We start from the raw sequence: 15,577 nt of genomic DNA, 5'->3' as shown, positions 1-15,577 counted from the left end.
GGTCCCAGAGCCTCCACACCACTGGAGTCAAGCTAGCCGGGCTGATGAGAGGTGTTACCTCGAAACCGGTCCGGTCCTCGGATGCTTGATTCCGGTCTGGGAAAGATATGGCTGTGTAGTTCGGACTGGACTGTTCCCATGGGGCACAGGGTCAGAGCTGATTTGCATAAAGCCATTATCTAACCCAGGGTGGTGTGGAGTGCAAAAAACGATGGATTTTGGCCCAGATCCTTGTACTGGGGTGAATGTAAGACATTGATCTACATTCTGTCCATCAAATTGTTTTTTGTAATTTTCTCCCTGAGTGTACTGGGGTAGCTCAGACGTGGGTCCCAGAGCCTCCACACCACTGGAGTCAAGCTAGCCGGGCTGATGAGAGGTGTTACCTCGAAACCGGTCCGGTCCTCGGATGCTTGATTCCGGCCTGGGAAAGATATGGCTGTGTAGTTCGGACTGGACTGTTCCCATGGGGCACAGGGTCAGAGCTGATTTGCATAAAGCCATTATCTAACCCAGGGTGGTGTGGAGTGCAAAAAACGATGGATTTAGGCCCAGATCCTTGTACTGGGGTGAATGTAAGACATTGATCTACATTCTGTCCATCAAATTGTTTTTTGTAATTTTCTCCCTGAGTGTACTGGGGTAGCTCAGACGTGGGTCCCAGAGCCTCCACACCACTGGAGTCAAGCTAGCCGGGCTGATGAGAGGTGTTACCTCGAAACCGGTCCGGTCCTCGGATGCTTGATTCCGGTCTGGGAAAGATATGGCTGTGTAGTTCGGACTGGACTGTTCCCATGGGGCACAGGGTCAGAGCTGATTTGCATAAAGCCATTATCTAACCCAGGGTGGTGTGGAGTGCAAAAAACGATGGATTTAGGCCCAGATCCTTGTACTGGGGTGAATGTAAGACATTGATCTACATTTTGTCCATCAAATTGTTTTTTGTAATTTTCTCCCTAAGAACTATTCAGAGCGGGGCTTAGAGTTTCATTCAGATTAACAAATTTACATATCATAAAGTTTCGCTAATTTTACAAATGATGATCAACAGGATACAATAAGGGCAGAGGGAACAGAGAGATGGATTCTATATTTTTATTTGTAAAGCTTTTCTAGTTCTAATAAAAATATCATTTAATCATAAAAACAATAACATCTTAAAACAATTCATACAAAGAAATTCATAAAAAGAAAAAATATGTTGACGCGGCGTTTCGGTGAAAAAGATCGTCACCTTCTTCAGGACACTTTTTTTCATTTAAAAACAGTCTAAACAAAACAAAATTTAAAACACTTGCTACAACAACTGCCATATTGCACTCATAACCTAATACACATACATTTTATGTATGTTGTCTACCCCGCCTCTTGTTTTACCATCATTTAGTAAACAGAAATAAATGGATAATATTTGGTTCAAGAAGAACATTCCCATTTGTTTTAAATCATACATTATCATTTGCTTCCAGCACTTTTAACAGATCTAAACATTTCCTAATAGTAATTGTACATTATATACAGTGTACATGTCACAACATACATTATTTATTAATCTGAAAACTCTTGTTTCTCCCCTTGGTTTATATTACTCCCAGGATAGAAAGCTCTATGTCCTGAGAGTCTTAATAAAAAAGCTATCTATATTGGCTACTCGCTATCAGCTTTATTCAATTGGCTGTGTAGACAGATTTATGCAGTTGATTCAATAGGTTCTGTAATGCGAAAGGAATGAGTTAAAACATGCGCAAATCATTTTAAGATTTTGCTATTATTTATGAGACTGAGATCTCTGGTGGTACCTAGAGTCTGAATTTATTTGCGTATCTCCTCTTGTTTGGGAGCTTTCTTGTTTCTGTTATTCCTACAGTTTTCTTGGGCCACACTTACAATTGCTGTTGGAATAAGAGACTGTAGAATTTTATAGAATCTTATTAGCGTTCTAATTTAGGTTGCCACTGTGCTTCTCAAGGGCTTACCATAAACTTTGTTTTTGTGCTTGCACAGGCAGGTTCTTATCACTTTCCCTCCTGGTAGATTGATGTGGGTTATCACCAACTGTTAGGAATAAATAAAACTCCACCATTTGTATCACAATCCCATTATCGATAAATTATCGCACATATCACCTCATAGACCGTGTACGTTCCCACACACCCTGCGGTACTGACTTGCAGGGTTGGAATTATCACCGGCATCTCGATTAGGCCGCATTGCTTTCAGTATCACAGCCCTGAAGAAGTCATGGGAGTATCCTCCTAGATGAAACACATGTTGGCTGGTTGTTCTGTGCTGATTGCTTTTCAACGCAAATGAAATTAAAAGAAACAAGAAAAAACTCTTCTGCGAACTTCATTGAAATTGAATTTTCTCATGGATTTACGTTATAGTGATCTTTTTTCAAAAATACACCAATATATGAGTGCCCAGGATTTGGTAGTAGCCCGCCACCATGTTGTAGTGTCTTGATCTATCCAAGATCATGTGTTGATGTACTGACTTTCAAAAAATTTAACATCTGTCACCTTCGCTGCAGGTTGGGGCATTGGAAACACGAATCTCAATTTAATGCTGGTAACACGATTAAATACAATCAGTTCAGAATGGAGGATTTGTGCAGTCTCTATGGAATATTCTGGTTGAGACACAGCAGGGACAGAGACAAAGAGTTCAGAATCCCAATGTATTCCAAGCTCAGATGAAGCAATCGAAAATAGGTTCTTTCAAGGATCATCACATATTTGTAACGTGTGAATCTAGTACTGTCAATGGTATTGGGTGAAACCTTTTATGTAAACTGAATTGTTTCATTTACTCCACCCCAAATGGTATTAAGTTCCATACTCATGATGAGGAAATGGTCTTCAAGCTTCTCCAACATAGATCAGATATCAGAATGTACCTCCTACTGAATAAAGATGATTTGCCTTTAGAATTCAGAGACAAGATGTTACCTGAAGTCTGGAACTTCAAAGTTAAACACATCAAACTTATCAAAGGTATTGAAATAGTCTGGATCACTGTAAAGTCATATGCTGAGTTTCCAAGGACCACGCAAAACAATTTGACTCCTGAAACCATTGCTCGGATTACTCATGTGAATGACTCAAAGATTGAGCATGGCATCATGAAGGAGATTTTAGAGAGACCATGTAACTCACCTATCAAGCGTTTACAGAAATACAATGGAAAGTGCTGCACGTCCAAGACCTGCAATAGATCAATTCAAGGGTGGTTCCTTTTTGTCCTCTGGTGCCCAATCCAGCTGTGATTTTGTTTCGGATTTCATTTGAGGCAGAGTGATTCTCTGTCATTGATTTGTGCTAGGCCATCTTTCCTTTTCCATTGCATGAGCATAGCCAGTTCCATTGTACTTTCTGTTTTCGCAGCTGTGTCTTGGCATGGCGCAAAGTCCCACAAGGGTATACGGACAGCCCCTTGATTTCAGATCAGATGCTCAAGAAGAATTCAAAGTCTTTAGGTATGCCCCATCACTCTGATATTGTTCAGAATATCAAAGACCTACTGGTGACGTTGAGTACGCGTGAGGCACTGTTGCTTTGCTGAACCGCTTAGCTAAGAATGGATATAAAGAGTCCATGACAAAGATTACCTTTCTGCTAAAAGGCAGTCCTGTATCTAGGATATCACATTGAGAAAGGAGCAAGGAAGGTGTCTCAAGAGTGAACTTCAGTGTTTCTGAAAATGAATCTGCCAAATAACCAGAAAGAAGTCAGAATGTTCTTGGGAATGGTGGGCTGTTGTCGACAGAAAATTCTAATCCTTTTACTGATGGATAAGCCTCTTCAGAGGCTGACAACCAAGGATGTGTTTGATCCAGTACCATGGGATGAAAGCTGCATGCGTACCTTCTCAGAGCTGCAAGAATATCTCTGCCGCTCCCAAACTGTAGGAATGCCTGATTATCACAAATGTTTTGCTTTGTTTTGCTATGAAAAGAGAGGGCTGCACTTTTTCAGTGCTTACTCAAATACAAAGGGATGCCAGAATGTCAGTGGCCTATTTTTCTGCAACACTTGACCCTGAAGCCATTGATTTGTCTGGATGACTTAAAGACATTGCTTCAGCTAGTGGTAGCATGCAACAGTGTGAGAGCATTGCTTTGGGTCACCATTTAATGGTTTTCATGCACTACTCAGTTTAGGTGTTGCTCACCCGTACTCAGACCCAACAGATAACCAATAGTCATCTTGCCAGGTATGTGCAAGTCATACTTGGTGCCAATAATCTGACCCTGAAATGTTGCACTGTACTCAATCCTGCTGCCCTTTCCTGGAAAAAATGTGGTAAAAGATGAAATTGAACATGACTGCCCTGATATTACTCAAATATGCACAAAGCTGAGACCCGATACATAAGATGTGCCACTACCTGAATCTAATCATGTGCTATTTGTTCATTGCTCCTGTTTACGATACAAAGATGGAAATTTAACAAAAACGTATTTAAGGCAGGACATGGAAGGTGTGGCCCACACACGTAGCTGCAAGCGCCGGCAGGCACACCCTATACTCAGCCCACTTCCAGCTCCAGCTTCCGGTCTCTCTCCGAGCCTCTGATGCGGACCGACGTTCGGAGATCTGCTATTGGTATCGGTGTAGATGGGGGAGAAAATGTTTGTGTCCTGAGTCCCACTGTGCAGTCATGCCATTACACCATCAGAGAACACAAAGACGACTGACTACTGAGGTTTCTGGCCTTGGCTTTGTTGTCCTAACTGACTCCACTGGCCTCTGCTCCGAGGGTTTGTTGTGCAGCTTCACCTCTACTTTGTGGTTGACACTCCCAGCCCTCGTTGAAGAGCCCTTGATCTATCGGCTCGACAGGGAATGTCCAGTCTTGTTTCTGACCGCCGGCCCTGCTTCTGCTTCCGTTTTGGTGCAGTGGGGGGAAAACCACTAGGGCCCTTCCTCTCCCCTCCCACATCATTACAGATCAGGAAACCTGGAGGTAAGATGGGTGGAGGAGTGGAGACAGTGCAATAATGGCAGCTAACGCTCACAGGAACATTAGGAACAACAGTGTGAGAGACAGTCCAAGAGATGCTCTGGAGAAATAGTAAAGGGGTAATTAAGTGGCAAAGGCTGCAATTGTTGGACCAGGGGGGAAATACTTACTGGCAAACCACAGAGATCGTAGGTCTCTGCACTACAGCGCTACTGCACACTACTACTCACTGATTCCTCTATTTTTCCCCATTAATCCTTCTACCACTGCGAGGAGTATAAACATTCAAGTAAAATAATGGGAGAAATCAGCAACTAATGTATAAGATGAATGGTTCTCAAGGTGGATGGCAATTAACTAATACCGGCTAGCCTCCTATAGCCTGCCTCTATTGATGTATACCTATAATATACCTATAGTTCATTAGCAGCCGTGTTCCCTCCCTGTGCATAAATCAAAATGTGCATAAAACGACACAAATCAGGTGAAAAAAAGGAACCATTAGAGGTGTCAGGTCAAGCAACCACACCCTCTCCAGCCACAAGAGGAGTAAGAAGAGGACAGAGAACGGCACAACAAAAGATGGAACTGAAGGCCAAGGCAGTAGCCTAGAGAGGAAAACATCATGGGCAGAACGTCCCCATTGACCCTATCGACCCCATTGATCCATCTGAGGATGAATAGTGCATGTCGCATATGGAAACAGAAAATGGTTCACATAAAAATGGTCAATTACCAGATGGTCAAAAGGGGTCGCTCCTCCCCCTCAAAGTACCCTAGGTATGGGGAATTTTTCACTGAGCAGGGGAGGGGGGAGCAAGCACAGGAAATACAGTGGAGCCAGTGTCAGAGACTTTAAGAGAAGGGCCGAGAGGAGAAGAAGCATCAATCAAAAAATGCTACTAACCATACTGAATGAGATCAGGGACTTTAAAGCATCTAAGACAGTGGAGATTGCTCAGCTGCATAAAAGACTGACTAAGCTGGAAGAGAATACATCCAACACACCGAAGAGATTGGAAGAGGCCGAAACTCCTATTTCAGATTTGGAGGACAAATTCTTGGCTGTAAATCAAGACATGTTAGCTTTGAGTAGAAGTAAAAGTCAAGTAGAGTAGAAACTCCAGGACTTAGGAAACAATATCCGATGCTCAAATCTGCTGCTAGTGGGAATCTCAGAATGATCAGAAAGTTCGGAAATGGTCGAGTGGGCTGGATCATTACTTAGGAAAGTAATGCCAGATCTACAAGGGGACTTGACAATCACTGGAGCCCACAGGGTCCCAGCACAGAAGCAACTCAACGCTAAATATCCATGTACAATAATATTGAATTTCTCAGACTGCATAATAAAAGAAAACATTTTAAGCCCTGCCATTGCAAAAAGATCAATTTCCACTACAGACATTCAGCAGTTCAGAATATTCTCTGACATGTCCGCAGCTTCTGCAAACTGGCGGAAAGATTTTGTTAGAACGATTGATACATTCAAAGGAAGCGGAGCCCAAGCAGCAATTGTGCAGCAATCGAAACTCAAAGTACCGGCTAAAGAGAAATTCTATATTTTCTTAGACATTCACAAAGCTCAATTGCTCTGTACAGAGCTGTCAGTTGGGTGAGATTAAGACCCTCACCCCTTCTCTTTTCTTTTAGAACTAAACGAAGGGCAGAGAAGAGGCCAGGCAAACAGTAAATTAGCTTGGCACTTTGTTTGTTTTAAGGGTGGACAGGTGGACAGGGGTGAGCCAAATGATGCACAGGGATGCAACAAAATGGCATCCAACAAGAGGGGAGGAAGGAGGGGATAGTGGGCAATTCCGTCCTTTGCGGGAGCGGGGCAGGGAGGGAGGTGAAGGGGGTAACGCATTCACAAAAAAATTATCTATGAGCTTAAACACTATAGTATCAGCAGGTGTCTCTCCGAAAAGGAAATTGTAATAAGGGTTAAACCAGATAGGAGACTGTAATGGCCAGATTTTCTGCTTAGATGGGATCCGCCCCTAGGGGCCCCTCTAACCCAGCCAAAACGTAACCACATCCCTCCTCAGGACCATCTATCCAGGCACCTGGGTACCTACCTGAGGATGGGGAACTCGCAATATACAAGCTCATATTATCAGAAACACCACTAAATCTATAGGGATACTAAGAATACTTACTGATTACTAAGGACATCCATGCCCTACACCACACTCATACCTTATAGTCTCGCGACCACATGGGTCCAGGCTAATCTACCCAGGGGCAGTTCTGATTATCTACCATTACACACCAGTATCCTACCTGGTGTTCTCATTACACACATGGGTCTGCAGTCCCAGTGCTCTCATTTATACCCGGTCTGCAATCCAGCAGACCTACACACCCCTCAATCTTGGGTGCTCTCACTTACACACGGCCTACAATCTGGCAGGCCTCCGCACCGTATCCCTCCGGTGCTCTCATTTAACACAAGCCACAATCCTGTGGGTATACACACTGACCGCAATCAGTGCTCTCACTAACACCACTTACCAATGACGACCACTTTCCTATGGACACCTATGGTTTTCTCTTGGGAAGTCTCTCTCACTATTCACTAAGGGCTTGCTACTACAATAATAGAAATTGGCATAAACCTTTATCCCTTAGTTGCAGGTCTTCTGTTTCCCTAATTATTTACTATTACTTACCTGATCAGGGGTAGCATCTGTTCAAACAGTAATAATTGACTAGAAAACGGGATTACCCTCACTGTATAGGGACAAAAATATACACACTATGTGATTGAGTTATTCCTTGATTTAAGCGCTCCTACTCCCTTCTGAAGACAGGCTAGCTTTATCATAAACAAACTCATGCGCACTAGTTCACTAATTAAATGGGATCACTTTATTGTAACAATGATAAAGACACATACACAGATCTGTATTATAATGGACACATCCACATGTAACTGACAAAGACTATAGATAGAACACACCGCTGCAAGGAAAAGGATTAGCAATACAAAAGCCTAGGGAATAAAGATAAGATTAAGATGTAAATGTGAAGTGGATTAGTTCAGACTACCTCACCTATTAGAAGGAAGATTTCTCTCTGACTCTGGTGGTATCAGGACTCTCTCTGTCTCTCCCTCCGTCACCACATCACCACGCCTCTGGTTCAATTGCTCCAGCTGACAGCCTTCTTTGATGCTCTCTGCACTGCTCTCTCTCCTCATCTTCAGCAATCATCTGACTTCTTTCTCCATTCCAGAACTGCACTCTATTCTGCAGCTCCAGCAGACATCCTGTTCTCTCCTCTGCAAAGGTAGTACTCTGCTCTGACTCCAAGCTGAGCTGACCTCCAGGCTGCGCTGCACACAAGCTGGACTGAACACTCCTCCTCTCCTGTAGCTCGCTAATAAGGAAGCTTGTCCTTTCATGGAAAGTTACGGCCAGTAACCTGCCGCCCACCAAATTCTTGTACCTCCCCGTACCAAGGACACGTTCCCAGCTGGCCAGCCTGAAGTTGTGTCTTCGGAGTGGAGAAAAATACATTCCTTCGATAAGGGCCAGCCTGAGCCGGTTCTCTCCAAGCGAACAACAGCTTTAACTATAAACTTTACCTTTACCCTTGCAAGCCTCTCAGCTTCATCAACATGGAGTCTGTCTAGTTTTGGGCCTATACGTCTGAGAAGGATGAAATACCCCTTAGCTCTGTCAGAGTACCTACATAAACCATACCAATGTGTAATATAAAGTCAGGACCACAGGATCCAACCTCTACTATAAGCAAGAATGTCAAAGCCAATAGGCAATAGACAGATTAGAGTCAAGAATAAGGGATCTATCATCATATTAAGCAGCTATCCTCTTCTAGGTCTGGAAAAAGGGCTTAAAAGGGCCAACATAAGCTAGGAATACATATCCTAGATGTGAGCAAGATTAAAGTCTATACTACTGCTAAAATAGAGCCAAAAAGCATGTCAAGACAGAGACCTACACTGCCTGTGCTTTATATTGGAAAAACTTGGAGCATTTTAGATGTTCTTGGCTATCGCAGGATGATTCAGGTTCTTAGTAAATCTTGCAGGCATTCCAGCTATCAGCTACTGGGAAGCGCAGTCAGTATTTTTTACCTGTAGTATAAAATGGTTTATGTTTATAGTCCATCATTCAGTGACCTGTTTGCAAGCCTCTTAAAGAATGCAGGTTTGGTACGGCTATAGCATGCGCTGGTAGGTCTGATCCTTCGTGATAGTTCTAGCAAGAACTTATATAGGCTATGTACCATAGGCCCTTTCTTTGCTATTTGCACATTTTATATGCACTTTAGGTTATTTTGCTTTTTTAGGATTCAAATTGGATGTGATTGGACCGAGCACGGGGCACTATATATAATCCTGATATATTTTTGATCTATGTTAGCACAAACCATTTTAGATGATATAAATAGCATTATTGTTTCTTGTTCTTTAAGGATCCTAAGTGGAGGTCTACAGCTTAAGGCACTTTATATAGTCATGAGGTAGATCTGACTCGTGTTAGCACATGCCACTTTAGGTATCATAAATACTGTATGTGCTGTACAAGCACTTTAGATATTCATATGCTATGAAATCCTTTTGGACACCTTGTGCTTTTACAGAGATTTGATAATTAGTGGTATTTTATATCTTTCTGGACTGCGCCTGTTGTTTTTGATTCATGCTAAGGCCTGTCACTTTATATATTCTAGGAACTGTAAATGTTATTGCTATTTATTTGCTATTTGATGCACTTTAGACCTCTATCTTCTACAGATGTTTTTGATTCATGTTAGCACCTGTCACTTTATATATTCCAGGTACTGTATACGTTGTTGCTGTATATATGCTATTTTGTGCACTTTTGACTTTTGTCCCCTGCAAATGTGTATGTACACTTTAGAACAGCTGTACCAATTACAAAGATATTAGTCTCTGAGGTACGCTGGGTTGAGGGCTGTGTCTGCATAGGCAGGTCACAAAGTAACTAGCCACCGTCTGTTAAAGCAACTATGAGTGAGGAAAACATCACAGTCTTCTCTTTTAATACTAATGGCCTGAATAATAAACGTAAGGCTCAGGCAATTGAAAGTTGTCTTAGAAGACAGAACTGGGATGACATTTTTTTACAGGAAACCCATTTCTGGAGCGCATCAGATTGCAGGTAAAATCTTCCAGAAATGGGCTGGCTTCCAAAGTTTCGCGAACGCATGATGTGCGCAGAAAAGGGTAGGTATTTACATTGAGAAGCATGTACATTTCTAAGTATAAAACACTCAGTCAAACCCGGGAGGCAGGTGGGCTCTTGTACATGGAACTTTAAATCAGTCAAGTCTCACTTTGGCCACAATCTACGCCCCAGTTTTCGATAATCCTCAACCCCTGCTACAGCTGAAGCAGGCACTCTCCTGTATTCCCGGCCCAATTATACGGCGAAAGGGGGCGATTTTAACTTTCTCCAGGACCCTTTAGTTGATTCCTCTAAAAAAGCTCGAAAGCAAAACAAGCCCCAGGTGGCTATTTTCCTGGCTAGCTGTAAATAGTCTTTAGATTTGATAAATCAATGGCGCTTTCAAAACCCAGGAAAACAGGACTTTTCATGCTTTTCGGCAAAGTATGATACAGCTTCCAGGATAGTTTTTTTTTTATCTCACATGGCCTCAGGGTTAATACATACTATCACATCCCAAATGCGTTTTCAGACCATGCTTTAATAAAGATGGAAATAACAGGATCAAGGGCGAAAATTCCCATGAGGTGTTAGCTTAATAAAGTGAATTTGGAAAATGAGAGCTGGTGTATGGAAATAGCCAAGCAGATTAATACTTTCTTTTCCAACAATACAGATTCAGCACCAATAAATATAGTATGGGATGCACCTAAGGTCATTTTACGGGGGATAATTACATTAAAAGAAATCCAGCAACAAAAGGCCAAAAAGGAAGAAAGCTTAAAAATTGAGGCGTGATTCGAACAGGCAAATAATGAGCATGTGAAGTTTAGAAATTTTAAAAGAAAACAGGAATTGCTGCAAGCGGAATCGCAGATGCAGGACTATTATTATCAACTGGGGGATGCAGCAATTAGGACTTATCTTCAAAAGGTATATGAAGAGAGTGAGTACACAGGGAAGCTAGGTCAAAAACAGAATTGAAAGTATTCAGAATGAGGAATCTAAAACACAATTAACAAATACTAAAGACATTGGGGATGCCTTTCTGAGACACTACAGGGGAATCTATCAGTCAGATTGGCAAACAGCACCAGAATTTATAATAGGTTTCCTTGACAAATTACAGATCCCTTCATTGGACGATGATAACAGAGAATCATTACTCGAGGAATTTTCTATTGAGGAAGTTGAATTGGTGATTGGTTTGTTAGCCAATTGTAAAGCGACTGGGGAGGGCGGACTACCAGCTGTCAAGGACCCCACAAGTCTTACTGTCTGCCTGTAGAGTAGTCTCGCAGGGATGATATGAATAACCTCCACCGTCTCCCACCTGCTCCCTTGTCCTACCTTAATCAGTACCAGAATGGGGCGTGGTGAAGACCGGGAGAAGGGATCCTGGGAATGGACGTGCCTGAAGGTGTGGCGAAACGATAATGGACCCTCTGTGGAATTTGTTGTCTTTCCTGACCTGGAGCTTTCCTGACCTGGAGCCTAAAGGAAGTGATGATTTCAGGAACCTCCAGTTGGAGTGCCTACCACCTAGTTACTAGGAAAGGACAGGTAGAGCACCAGCGTTGGAAACCACGGTCTTGGAGTAACAGGGGGTTCCTTAAACCGTGGTTATGGTGTTTTTTTAACTCCTGCGCTCACAGTAAAAGGGAATAAAGTAACAGGGCGCTCCTGCGCTCGATACGTGACAAATAAAAGGAAAGCGGTGATGTGCTCCTGCCATTACCGTGGTGTGGAAACAGGCCAAAGTAACAGATAGGCTCCTGCGCTAGGTATATGGCAAAAAGGTATAGTGGTGATGCGCTCCTGCGCTCACCGTGGTGTGGAAACAGGAGAAAGTAACAAATGCGCTCCTGCGCTAGGTATATGGAAAAGATGATAGCGGTGATGCGCTCCTGCGCTCACCATGGTGTGGAAACAGGAGAAAGTATCACATGCGCTCCTGCGCTAGGTATATGAAAAAGAGGATAGTGGTGATGCGCTCCTGCGCTCACCATGGTGTGGAAACAGGAGAAAGTAACAATGCGCTCCTGTGCTTGGTATGTGGTAAAAAGGATAGTGGTGATGCACTACTGCGCTCACCATGGTGGGTAATGAGCGGTGACGCGCTCCTGCGCTCACTGCTAAAGGGAGAAAGCGGTAACACGCTGCTGCGCTTACCACGACTGAAAGTGAACGGTGACGCGCTCCTGCACTCACCGCAGAAGGAATTGAGTGGTGATGTGCTTCAGCGCACAACCCGAAAGGGAGAAAGTGGTAATGTGCTCCTGCGCTTACCACGACTGAAAGTGAACGGTGACGCGCTCCTGCGCTCACCGTAGAATGAATTGAGGAAGAGCGAGTGCGCCCGCACTAACTCTTCTTGCAAGAACAGAGTTCTGGATAGCTTCAGATTTGGAATCAGAAGCACTGTGTTTAGGGCATTGTGTGGTTTTGACAGCGTCACCTGGAAGTGCTCAGGAGGTGACCTGCGGTACTGCACTCGTGTGGAGAGCTAGACCGCCAACCATGCAACATTCGCTCCACACTACACAAGAGGATGTGACACCAGCAGAATTATATAAAAGATTAGACCTAACTCTTAATATACAAATCCTAAAATTAGCCAACCATCTGCTGAAAGGAGGGGAACCTCCGGCCTCTTACCATACAGTGGTGGTAGTCAGCATCTTGAATAAAGATAGGGAAAACGTCAAATCTTACAAACCTATTAGTCTTCTTAACGTTGAGTACAAGATCTTCACAAAACTTCTTAATTAATAGAATTGTGGGTTCACTTATTCATGCAGATCAATGTGGTTTCGTGGCTGGGAGACAGCTTTTGACAAATACAAAATTTTTAATAGAAGCCCTGGATAATTTTCATGAGAACAATATTGAGGCTCAGGTGTGGTATTTAGACGCTGAGAAAGCCTTTGATTTAGTATCCTGGGACTGTCTTTTTTCATTCTTGAAAAGTTTAGTTTCCCAGAAAGCTTTATGCAAATTAATAATAAAACTTTATAAAGGCTCACAGGGGCAAATATTAATTAATTCTATAAATGTACGCTCTTGTCGAATAAATCGGGGTACAAGACAAGATTGCCCCTTTTTTCCAATTTTATTCACCATTTTTATTGAACCTTTGGCAATAGCTATTAAACAAAAAACGTTACATACCACACCTCTGCAAAGCATGACTATTATAAAACTTTATGCAGACGATATTGTTCATTTTTTAAACTCCAGGGAACATACCCAAGGGGAGATCCAAGGGATCTTTTCAGAGTTCCAAGCAATAGGTGGGTACAAAATAAATAAGGCCAAGATGGAAATTGTACTATGCAACTGTTCAGTGTATACTTTATTGCCAAATTTCAGGCCAACGTACAACTGATGCCCAAAGAGAAATCTATGGATATATGTGACAAAAAAAGTAGTGGAGCTGTTCCATTTGAATTATATTCCCCTGATACAAAAAGTTAAGCACCTTTTAGCACAATGGAATCAACTACCATTTTCAATCTTAGGACGGGTGGTGATTATCCGAATGTCATTTTTACCATTGTCATTTATTATTCACAGCAGCTCCAAGCGCTCTACAAATGTCTTTTTTAAGGAGATAGAAACTTTGTTTTCATCTTTTTTGTGGGCTAATAAGACACCAAGATTAGCACTAGGCGCTTTACATTTTTCGAAGGAAGAGGGAGGATTGTCCCTCCCAAATATAAGAGAATGGAAAGGGGCAACCAATCGGTCCCCCCGAACGTATGGTGGAGTACCACGATCCCCCCGGGAAGCCATCTTGGGCGGGAGGCGAGTCTCGGCTGGTATGCCCGAAGCGGCGTAGCCGGGGCGCGCCTTTTTCCCGCCCTAGAGTGGGCTGGCCTAGACACCAACGCGGCCGGCCACGCCCTCGGAGGCAGGCGGGGGCGGGTTCACGCCCACCCTGAAGACGGATAAAAGGAGCGGAAGCCAAGAAAGCATCCTCTTGTTCCTGTGCTCTGAAGCTGCACCTCCCCGCTGCACGTGAGCTCGAGACGGAACGAAGAGCAATTTTGAGCATTGTAATCCCTCTTTTTGTCTTACAGATTTCATCTAAGAATGCCCAAGAAGGTCGGAAAGCGGGTCGGTACCGAGGAGATGCTCCGCATACTCATGAAGGAGATAGCCGATCTAAAGAGAAAGGTTGAGGCTAAGGACGGAGAGGGAGGACCGAAAAGGCCTTTACAGGGGACAATTCCCGGTGGAAAGAGCAAGAGGCCCAGAAGGGGAGCACTTGGGGGGGAGACCCCGGTTCCAGAAGCGCCACGAGAGGAGCCAACCCCGGCGCCAAAGGAGGGGAATCCAATCCCTGTGGTAGTCACCCCTGCGAACAGGGAGGATATGCCCCCCGAGTTAGCGGCGCAATTGGCAGCGTGGTTGGGAAACGATAGCGAGGGCGCCACGGCTGACGACGCCCGGGCAGTGATGAGGCAACTGCGGGAATCTAGGGAGGCTGCGAAGACTCCATCTCCTGTTCCCCCGCAGGTCCCGGCGGTTGGAAGTACAGCAGGCCCAATTTCGGCGACAAGCGTGGGGTCTACTTCAGGTAAGCGGCCATTGCCGATTGCGGGGGGGGACTCTGCACCTTCTCGAAAGGAGAAGATTGCCCAGCACGTCCCACTAGAAGTCAAGGAATTGATTTGGGCGGATAAATATGTTAACATGTTTTCATTGCTTACCGACCATTACGAGATCGAGCATGTAAAGAGTCAAAAGGAGCTCATGCATCCGAGTGTTTGGCGCGCAAAAATGGCCGCCTTTAAGGTGGACGAGACCATTGGTACTTGGGGCAGAGCGTGGGGAATTTTTACTTCCATCATGGGGGAGCGCAGACCTGAGTTGTTGACCGAGTTACCCATTTATCAGTCACGTATTATGGAGTATTCTGTGGCATATGGGGGCAATCAGTGGTTCTGCTATGATAATCTGTTTAGAAAAGCTAAAGAACACAACCCGTTGTTGTCTTGGGATTGTTACGACTCTGTGTCTTGGCAAAAAATGGAGAGTACAGGGATGTTGAAGGTGCCATTAGTAGGGAGTAACGGGGGGGAATCCTCCCGCCAAAACTCTGGGACGCCCTTTCGGACGGGTACAGGTAACGAGTTCCACACGAAGCCGAATGGCAACACAGGTAAAAGGGGGATCTGTTGGAATTTTAACAGGGGCAAATGTACCAGGCCCCAGGGGTCATGCAAATTCAGACATGAGTGTGGGGGGTGCGGGCAGCCATCCCATCCTGAGTCCATGTGCAGAGCCAAAACGGGTGATAACGGTGGTAAGGGAGGCGCCAAACAGGTCTAATATAGTCCGAGGGGCGCCTTTACCGACCCCGATTGATACCATGGCGATGATTCCTTGGCTCAGCGAATACCCAGATCATGCCTCCGCTGGGGTGTTACGGAACGGGTTTTCATATG

The 15,577-nt window shown here is 44.1% G+C and overlaps 1 protein-coding gene across 1 annotated transcript in view; it reads right to left on the bottom strand.

Moving 5' to 3' along the window:
* HCRTR2 (hypocretin receptor 2) overlaps positions 1–15,577 on the bottom strand; it is an 880,720-nt gene that overhangs the window by 711,192 nt on the left and 153,951 nt on the right. The gene's annotated exons all lie outside the window — the stretch shown is intronic.

The sequence above is a fragment of the Lissotriton vulgaris genome, chromosome 6 (genome assembly GCF_964263255.1).
Source record: "Lissotriton vulgaris chromosome 6, aLisVul1.2, whole genome shotgun sequence".
NCBI lineage: Eukaryota > Metazoa > Chordata > Amphibia > Caudata > Salamandridae > Lissotriton > Lissotriton vulgaris.
The sequence above is the reverse complement of the archived record's forward strand: the minus strand, read 5'-3'. Positions and strand labels throughout refer to the sequence as shown.